Source organism: Eleutherodactylus coqui, chromosome 5 (genome assembly GCF_035609145.1).
Source record: "Eleutherodactylus coqui strain aEleCoq1 chromosome 5, aEleCoq1.hap1, whole genome shotgun sequence".
Lineage (NCBI taxonomy): Eukaryota > Metazoa > Chordata > Amphibia > Anura > Eleutherodactylidae > Eleutherodactylus > Eleutherodactylus coqui.
In genome coordinates this window covers 268,185,552-268,194,154 of record NC_089841.1, presented here as the reverse complement: position 1 = coordinate 268,194,154, position 8,603 = coordinate 268,185,552, and the positions used below count along the sequence as shown (strand labels likewise).

At 48.0% G+C, this 8,603-nt stretch overlaps 1 non-coding gene across 1 annotated transcript; it reads right to left on the bottom strand.

Annotated features, from left to right (window-relative positions):
- Positions 1-2,908: 2,908 nt before the first annotated feature.
- On the bottom strand, positions 2,909-3,015 carry LOC136630946 (U6 spliceosomal RNA). Its single transcript, XR_010792951.1, has one exon. It is a non-coding gene; the product is annotated as a U6 spliceosomal RNA (small nuclear RNA).
- Positions 3,016-8,603: the final 5,588 nt, after the last annotated feature.

The window sequence follows — 8,603 nt, the reverse complement described above, 5'->3', positions numbered from 1 at the left end:
CTAGCATTAATATTGACCCGCACAGTTGCCTCGGTAGTAATAGTATCTCCCACAATGACCCTTAGCTTTAATAGTGTCTCCCACAGTGGGCTTAGTAGTTATAGTGACCCCCAGTAGCCTTCAGTTGTAATAGTGTTTGTCATAGTGTTCCCCACAGTGGCCCCAGTAATAATACCGTCCCCCACAGTGGCCCCAGTAGTAATATTGTTCCGCACAGTAGCCCCACTTGTAATAGTGGCCCTAGCATTAATATTGACCCGCACAGTTGCCTCGGTAGTAATAGTATCTCCCACAATGACCCTTAGCTTTAATAGTGTTCCCCACAGTGGCCCTTAGTACTAATAGTGTCCCCCACAGTGGCCCTCAGTAGTAATACTATCCTCCCAAATGTCCTCAGTAGTAATGCTGACCCCCTACCGTGGCCTCAGTATAATGCTGACCCCAACAGTGGCTTCAGTAGTAATAGTGACTGCCACAGTGGCCTCAGTAGTGTAATTTACTGCCACAGGGGCCTTAGTAGTAATGCCGACCCCATAGTGGCACTTCGTAGTAATAGTGTTCCTCACATTGGCCCTCAGTATTAAAAGTGTCCCCCACACTGGCTCTTAGTAGTAAGATTGTCCCCAACAATGGCCTCAGTAGTAATGCTGACTCCAACATTTGCCTCCCTAGTAATGCTGACTGACACAGTGGCCTCAGTAGTAATAGTAACCGCCGTAGTGGCCTCAATAGTAATAGTGATCTCCACATTGGCCCTTAGTAGTAATAGTGTCTTCCACAGTTGCACTTAGTGATAATAGTGTCCCCCACAGTGGCCTCAGTAATAGTAGTGACTCCCACAGTGGCCCTCAGTAGTAATGCTGATCCCAACAATGAACCTCAGTAGTAATAGTGTTCTCCACAGTTGTCTTAGTAGTAATAGTGTCCCCCACAGTGGCCTCAGTAGCAATAGTGTCCCCTACAGTGGCCCTAGTAGTAATAGTGTCCCACACAGAGGCCTCAGTAGTAATAGTGACCCCCATAGTGGCCTCAGTACTAATGCTGACCAACACAGTGGCCTTAGTAGTAATTCTGACCCCTGCAGTGGCCTCATTAATAATAATGACCTCCACAGTGGCCCTCAGTTGTAATAGCGACCCCCACAGTGGCCCTTGTAAATAATTGTGTCCCCCACAGTGACATTGGTAATAATTGTGACCTCCACAGTGACATTGGTAATAATAGTGACCATCACTGTGACTTCAGTAGTAATAGTGACCCACACAGTGGCCTCAGTACTAATACTATTACAACTGGAGCTCATATAGGGGACACCATTACTAATAGTCTCTCCTATATCAGCCCCAATAGTAACAGTGAACCCCATGGTAGCCCCAGTAGTAATAGAGCCCCCCATATACTTACCTTTTCCTGGTCTTCTGAGCGCCACTGCTCCTTTTCTCAGTGCTGCAGCTGGCGGAAGTATGTGTGCCTAAACTAGGGCGAAGAGGTTGGTGGAGGAGGAAGATCCCGGATGCACACGTTGCTATCAGTGGGAGCATCCGGCCACGGTGCAGCAAAAGTGATAACCAGCCGGTAAGCTGGTAAGCCCTGACCAGTAATGACTATAATGGTGACCAGACATCCCGAAAGCAAGACAAATGGCTGTCCCGCTAGGGTCGCGACGGAAAGCAGAACCTACCAGTCTAAGGGCTTTTACCCACTAGCATTTTTTAACGCTGCGATATCGCTGCGTTTTTTTTTTACTGCATATTTCAATGGGAATTTCTAATGTTAAAATCGCATTGCACAAAAATCGCAGGTTTGCGCTTCTGCAATTTTTGTGTGATGCGATTTTAACAGTAGAAAGTCCCATTGACTTTTGTAGTAAAAAAAAACAGCGATATCGAAGCGTTAAAAAAACGCTAGTGAGTAAAAGCCCTAAAGCGGGACGTCTGGTCACCTTACCTAAATGCACATGTACGACATCCGCTGGATCCAGTTGCATGGGGTAGATGAAAGTCAATGGCAATCTTTCTCCATCCCGCAGAACTGAATGCAGTGGTGGACCCCCATGTGCCGCGTTCCATCACAGACGCGTTTCGGCCACATTGTAACAATTTTAAAGGATCTGCATCTTGGATTATAACAGTTCTTTGTCAGCGAAGGGTAAATTCACATCTGCGCTCAGGACTCCGTTATGGGAGCAGAAAACGGAATCCCCGGGATGAACGGATCCGTCATAACAGAACCAATCTGTGCCGACCGGACCCCGCTGACTGTAATGGGGTCCGCCCGCTTCCTGCACCCATCATGCATTTATATTATGTGCTTGTGCAACTTTTTCATCCGGCATCTCACGCTGGATCTGCGCCGAAACCGCCAACGCGGGTGAGTAGGGCCTGAGCCGCAGCGCCAAACATGCCAGCTTACAGCCAGTTAGGGGTCTCAGCTTTCCATTACCGGCTAGATGAGAGTGACATAAACTGAACCGCCGCGGGGGCTTCACACGGACGGAATATTCCGCAGCAGTGTTGTGGGATTCGCTGTCCTGGCATTCCGCACGTCTAAGGGCGGCTTCACGTGGGTGTAATTGGCAGCGTGCCGCCTGCAGGAGATGGTTGCCCCTCGCACAGCAAGCATGCAGGGACATCTCGTTCTCGCTGTGTGTAAGCGTGCGTAATGCCCACCAAGATAGAACATGCTGCGATCTTTGTTGAGCACGTATTTGGCGCAATATGTGTGAGTGGCAACATGGCCGCCCGTGGCAGACCGGTACAAAACTCGTGTAATACGCTGTAACCGCACGTTCTTGTGAGTGTTCCAGCGGAGGACGTATTCTGCCGCCCGGCTGTTAAGTATTCTGTCACGCGGGACGTTTCCGGACATCACTGAAGATCCAAAAAGGAAACAACAAGAGAACAAGTTGTAAAATATGGAACGCTTCACGAATTTGCGTGTCATCCTTGCGCAGGGGCCATGCTAATCTTCTCTGTATCGTTCCAATTTTAGTATATGTGCTGCCGAAGCGAGCACGATCCTGTAGAGGGCGCTGGTGGTATATAAGGTCCATAGGGTGGAGAACTGTAAGCTCATAGTGAGGTCGGTCACAGTGTCGGTCTGGCTCCGTAGTCTGTGCCTCTTTATGGGATTCTCAGTCACATCTGATATCTTTTTGTCAGAAAATTCACTTTTAATTCCAAGAACAAGGAGCGCGGCGCCTCCCGCAGTGCATCATGGGAGCTAGAATTATGCAAATGTTCTGACGTCATAAGTAAGCGCCGCCCAGCCTGGTGAAGCGCTGTGACTTGCGGTGGACCGCTGAGCGCCCCCTGTTGTCCGCTCTGCCGCCCGGGCTTCATCTTCTAATATATACTCCATCAATATGAGATTGTTGGTTTGGGGTCTCCATATGGAGGGGCTTATTCTAGTGGGGTCTTCACCATCCCCTCCGTCCGCAGCGCCTCGCACTTCATCCTGCCGGCCTCCAGTCATGGCGCTTGTTGTGCCGCCATCTTCACCGCGTTCTGTGGACAGGCCTCAGATTATGGCGCTCTGGATGGAAGCCCCCCAGGGGGTCCGTAAGAGCGGCCCTCGGGGGGCTGCAGACCAATGCGGACTGAGGAGGAGGGGGACCCCGCGGATGGGTGGTCTTCAGTCACTCGGACTATGAAAGATAATGTACCAAGTGGTCAGAACCCACAGGAACATCTCCCCCCCACATACAGAGGGAGTATATATATATATATATGTCACTGTCAGTAACATCCCCCCCCACACACACAGAGGGAGTGTATATATATATATATGTCACTGTCAGTAACATCCCCCCACACACACACACATACAGAGGGAGTATATATATATATATATATGTCACTGTCAGTAACATCCCCCCCCCCACACACAGAGGGAGTGTATATATATATATATATATGTCACTGTCAGTAACATCCTCCCCCCCACACACAGAGGGAGTGTATATATATATATATGTCACTGTCAGTAACATCCTCCCCCCCCCCCCACATACAGAGGGAGTGTATATATATATATATATATATATATATATATATATATATGTCACTGTCAGTAACATCCTCCCCCCCCCCACCCACACACACACAGAGGGAGTATATATATATATATATATATATATATATATATATACAGTCACTGTCAGTAACACCCCACCCCCCAGAGGGAAGATATATGTATACGGTCACTGCAGTAACATCCCCCCCTCCCTCCATCCTTCAGGAGGATATATATATATTTGTATACAGTCACTGTCAGTCCCCCTCTATCCTTCAGGAGGAGATATGCACACACATTGTCAGTAACATGCCTCCCCTAGAAGGAGTATATATATATATATATAGTACATATAGATATATCCACTCATCAGTAGCATCCATCCTATAGAAGGAATATGTATATATATATATAGTCACACACAGTCAATAACATCCCACCTAGGAGTACATATACACACTCATTGTAAGTAGCATCCCTTCTCTAGAAGCAGTATACACAAACATACACTCATTGTCGTAACATCCTTCCCCTATAAGGAATATATATATATATATACTAGAGATGAGCGAGCACCAAAATGCTCGGGTGCTCGTTACTCGAGACAAATTTTTCGCGATGCTCGAGGGTTCGTTTCGAGTAACGAACCCCATTGAAGTCAATGGGCGACCTGAGCATTTTTGTATATCAGATACTGAGGAAAAACATATGTTCCCCATTTTGCATAGTTCTCTGCGTTACCCAGAAAACACCACGTGGAGGCAACCATGCGACGTTTCCTTCATATAAAATGACATCAGGAAGTGAGAGAATTAGATTACATACATGAAATTGGGACACTAATTCTTTTGCGCTTAGAATTGAATAATCGAGTTGGGACCCATTAGCTTTTCATACTTAGGACACAATCAATGCTCGTGCCAAATTTCATGTTTCTATGACATTGGAAAGTGAGAGATTTAGATTAAGTACATAAAATTTTGACGCCAATTCTCTTGTGCTAGAATTGAATAATCGAGTTCGGACCGAATTACTTTTCCTATTTTAGAGATAATCTATGCTTGTGCCAAATTTCATGTTTCTAGGACATCGGGAAGTTGGAGAACTTTTGACGAGTCAGTGAGGGCTTTCGTCTTTATATCTATAGATATATATATACACACATACACACACACACATTGTCATTCCTCCCCTAGAAGGCCGACAGCGCCGCTAGCAAGCACACCGCTTGCAGCGGAGAAAGGAGTGCATCAGGGAGCTTACACATCAGAAGGACGACAGCGAAGAAAGCGGCTAGCCGAGACAGGAGCCCAGCCAATCAGCAGCTGTGGGCATACCCTATACCTCCCCCAGGACAATCCCAGTGGCTTTAGCATTTTTCTCCCCTGTCCCCCTGCACATACAGGACCTCCAAAACACCTTTGGAATTGTGTCACCCCCCAGGCATCCTGTTGTCCTATCCATCCGAACTGATTAAGGGGCTCGTCCCCGAAACGCGTTTTCAATTGCTGTATTTTTATTTTGTGAAATAATAAAAAAGAAGTGCTTTCACCATCACCTATTGGACCTTTATCTTCATCTTCTAGTAGCTTAGAGGGTTGCGCCTCCATACCAGTATTTTTTTATATCCTTTTTGCTACACTCACGCCCACCCTGGTGGAGCGTCATCTGGTTGGCAGCACCTCCACCATTCAAAATACTCAATCATTGGAAACACTTTGTACTCCAGAAATATTCCACCAGCCTCCTTTTTCATTTATTTTACTCAGTAGTAATAATGTTCTCCATAGTGGCCCCAGTATTAATAGAGACCCCACAGTGGTCTCAGAAGTAATAGTGTCCCCCGCAGTGGCTTCAGAAGTAACAGTCACCACCACAGTTACCTTAGTAGTAATACTGTCCCCCACAGAAGCCTCAGTAGTAATGGTGTCCCCCACAGTGGCCTCAGTAGTAATGGTGTCCCCCACAGTGGCCTCAGTAGTAGCAGTGACTCCCACACTGGCCCCAGTAGTAATAGTGTCCTCCACAGTGGTCTCAGAAGTAACAGTGACCGCCACAGTATCCTCAAAAGAATTACTGTTCCTGACAGTGGCCTCATTCGAATAGTGTGGTGCACAGTGGCCTCAGTAGTAAAAGTGTCCTCTACAGAGGCCTCAGTGGAAATAGTGACTCCCACAGTGGCCTCAGTAGTACTAGTTATTCCCACAGTGGCCTCAGTAGTAATAGTGTCCCCCACAGTGGCCTCAGTAGTAAAAGTGTCCCCCACGGTGGCCTCAATAGTAATAGTGTCCCAAACAGTGGCCCCAGTAGTAATAGAGATCACATAGTGGCCTCAGTAGTAATACAGTCCTCCACAGTTGCCCCAGTAGTAATAGAGACCCCCACAGTGGCCTCAGTTGTAATGCCAACCCCGACAGTGGCCTCAGTAGTAATAGTGTTCCCCATAGTGGCCTTAATAGTAATAGTGTTCCCACAAAGGCCTCTGTAGTAATAGTGTAGCCTACAGTAGCCCTTAGTAGTAATAGTGTCCCCCACCTTGGCCTCAGTATTAAAACTGACACCACAGTGGCCTCGGTAGTAGTGCTGTCCCCCACATCGTCCCCAGTAGTAATACTTCCACCCCACAGTGGCCTCAGTAGTAACAGTGACTCCCACAGTGGCCTCAGTAGTATTAGTGTCCTCCACAGTGGCCTTAGTACTAATAGTTTTCCCCAAAGTGGCCCAAGTAGTAATAGCGTCCCCCACAGTGACCTCAGTAGTAATAGTGTCCCCCACAGTGGCCTTAGTAGTAATAGTGTAGCCTACAGTAGCCCTTAGTAGTAATAGTGTCCCCCACCTTGGCCTCAGTATTAAAACTGACACCACAGTGGCCTCGGTAGTAGTGCTGTCCCTCACATCATCCCCAGTAGTAATAGTGCCTCCCACAGTATCATCAGTAGAAGTAGTGACTCCCACAGTGGTCAACGTAGTAATAGTTTCCTTCACAGTGGCCTCAAAAGTAACAGTGACCACCACAGTGACCTCAGTAGTAATACTGTCCCCCACAGTGACATCAGTAGTAATACTTCCCCCCACAGTGGCCTCAGTAGTAACAGTGACTCCCACAGTGGCCTCAGTAGTATTAGTGTCCTCCACAGTGGCCTTAGTACTAATAGTTTTCCCCAAAGTGGCCCAAGTAGTAATAGCGTCCCCCACAGTGACCTCAGTAGTAATAGTGTCCCCCACAGTGGCCTTAGTAGTAATAGTGTAGCCTACAGTAGCCCTTAGTAGTAATAGTGTCCCCCACCTTGGCCTCAGTATTAAAACTGACACCACAGTGGCCTCGGTAGTAGTGCTGTCCCCCACATCATCCCCAGTAGTAATAGTGCCTCCCACAGTATCATCAGTAGAAGTAGTGACTCCCACAGTGGTCAACGTAGTAATAGTTTCCTTCACAGTGGCCTCAAAAGTAACAGTGACCACCACAGTGACCTCAGTAGTAATACTGTCCCCCACAGTGACATCAGTAGTAATACTTCCCCCCCACAGTGGCCTCAGTAGTAACAGTGACTCCCACAGTGGCCTCAGTAGTATTAGTGTCCTCCACAGTGGCCTTAGTACTAATAGTTTCCCCCAGAGTGGCCTCAGTAGTACTAGTGTCCCCCACAGTGACCTCAGTAGTAATAGTGTCCCCTACAGCGGCCTTAGTAGTAATAGTGTCCAGCTCAGAGGCTTCAATAGCAACAGTGTCCCCCACAGTGGCCCCAGTAGTAATAGTATCCCCCACAGTGGCCCCAGTAGTAATAGTGTCCCCCACAGTGGCCCCAGTAGTAATAGTGTCCCCCACAGTGGCCTCAGTAGTAATAATGTCCCCCACAGTGGCCCCAGTAGTAATAGTGGCCACCGTAGTAATAGTGTTTACCACAGTGGCCCTAGTAGCAATAGTGTCCCCGACAGTGGCCTTAGTAGTAATAGTGTCCCCCACAGTGGCCCCAGTAGTAATAGTGTCGCCCACAGTGGCCTCAGTAGTAATAGTGTCCCCCACACCCAAACAGAAATAGTAACAAACAGACAAACACCAATTGGCTAAAAAACAATGGCTTTTACAGATGCATGCAATAACGGTGCCCTATGTGCAAATTTGCGCTAAGAAGTATAAAGGAGTTTGGAAGTGACAATATTAGTACAGTATATCCAATCAAATCATATCTAAATTGCAAGTCAACAGGAGTTGTTTATATGGCAGGTTGTACATCGTGCAAGTTGAGTACGCGCTGCTCTCTGCAGGCGCTTGGGTCGGGTCCGGCGGCGAGAATTCTCGCTGCCGGATCCGACCCAGCCGTCTGCAGGCGGCCTTAAAGGGGTTGTCCCGCGCCGAAACGGGTTTTTTTTTTTTCAACCCCCCCCCCCCCCGTTCGGCGCGAGACAACCCCGATGCAGGGGTTAAAAAAGAACACCGGACAGCGCTTACCTGAATCCCCATGCTCCGGTGACTTCTTACTTACCCGGTGAAGATGGCCGCCGGCATCTTCTCCCTCGGTGGACCGCAGGGCTTCTGTGCGGTCCATTGCCGATTCCAGCCTCCTGATTGGCTGGAATCGGCACGTGAT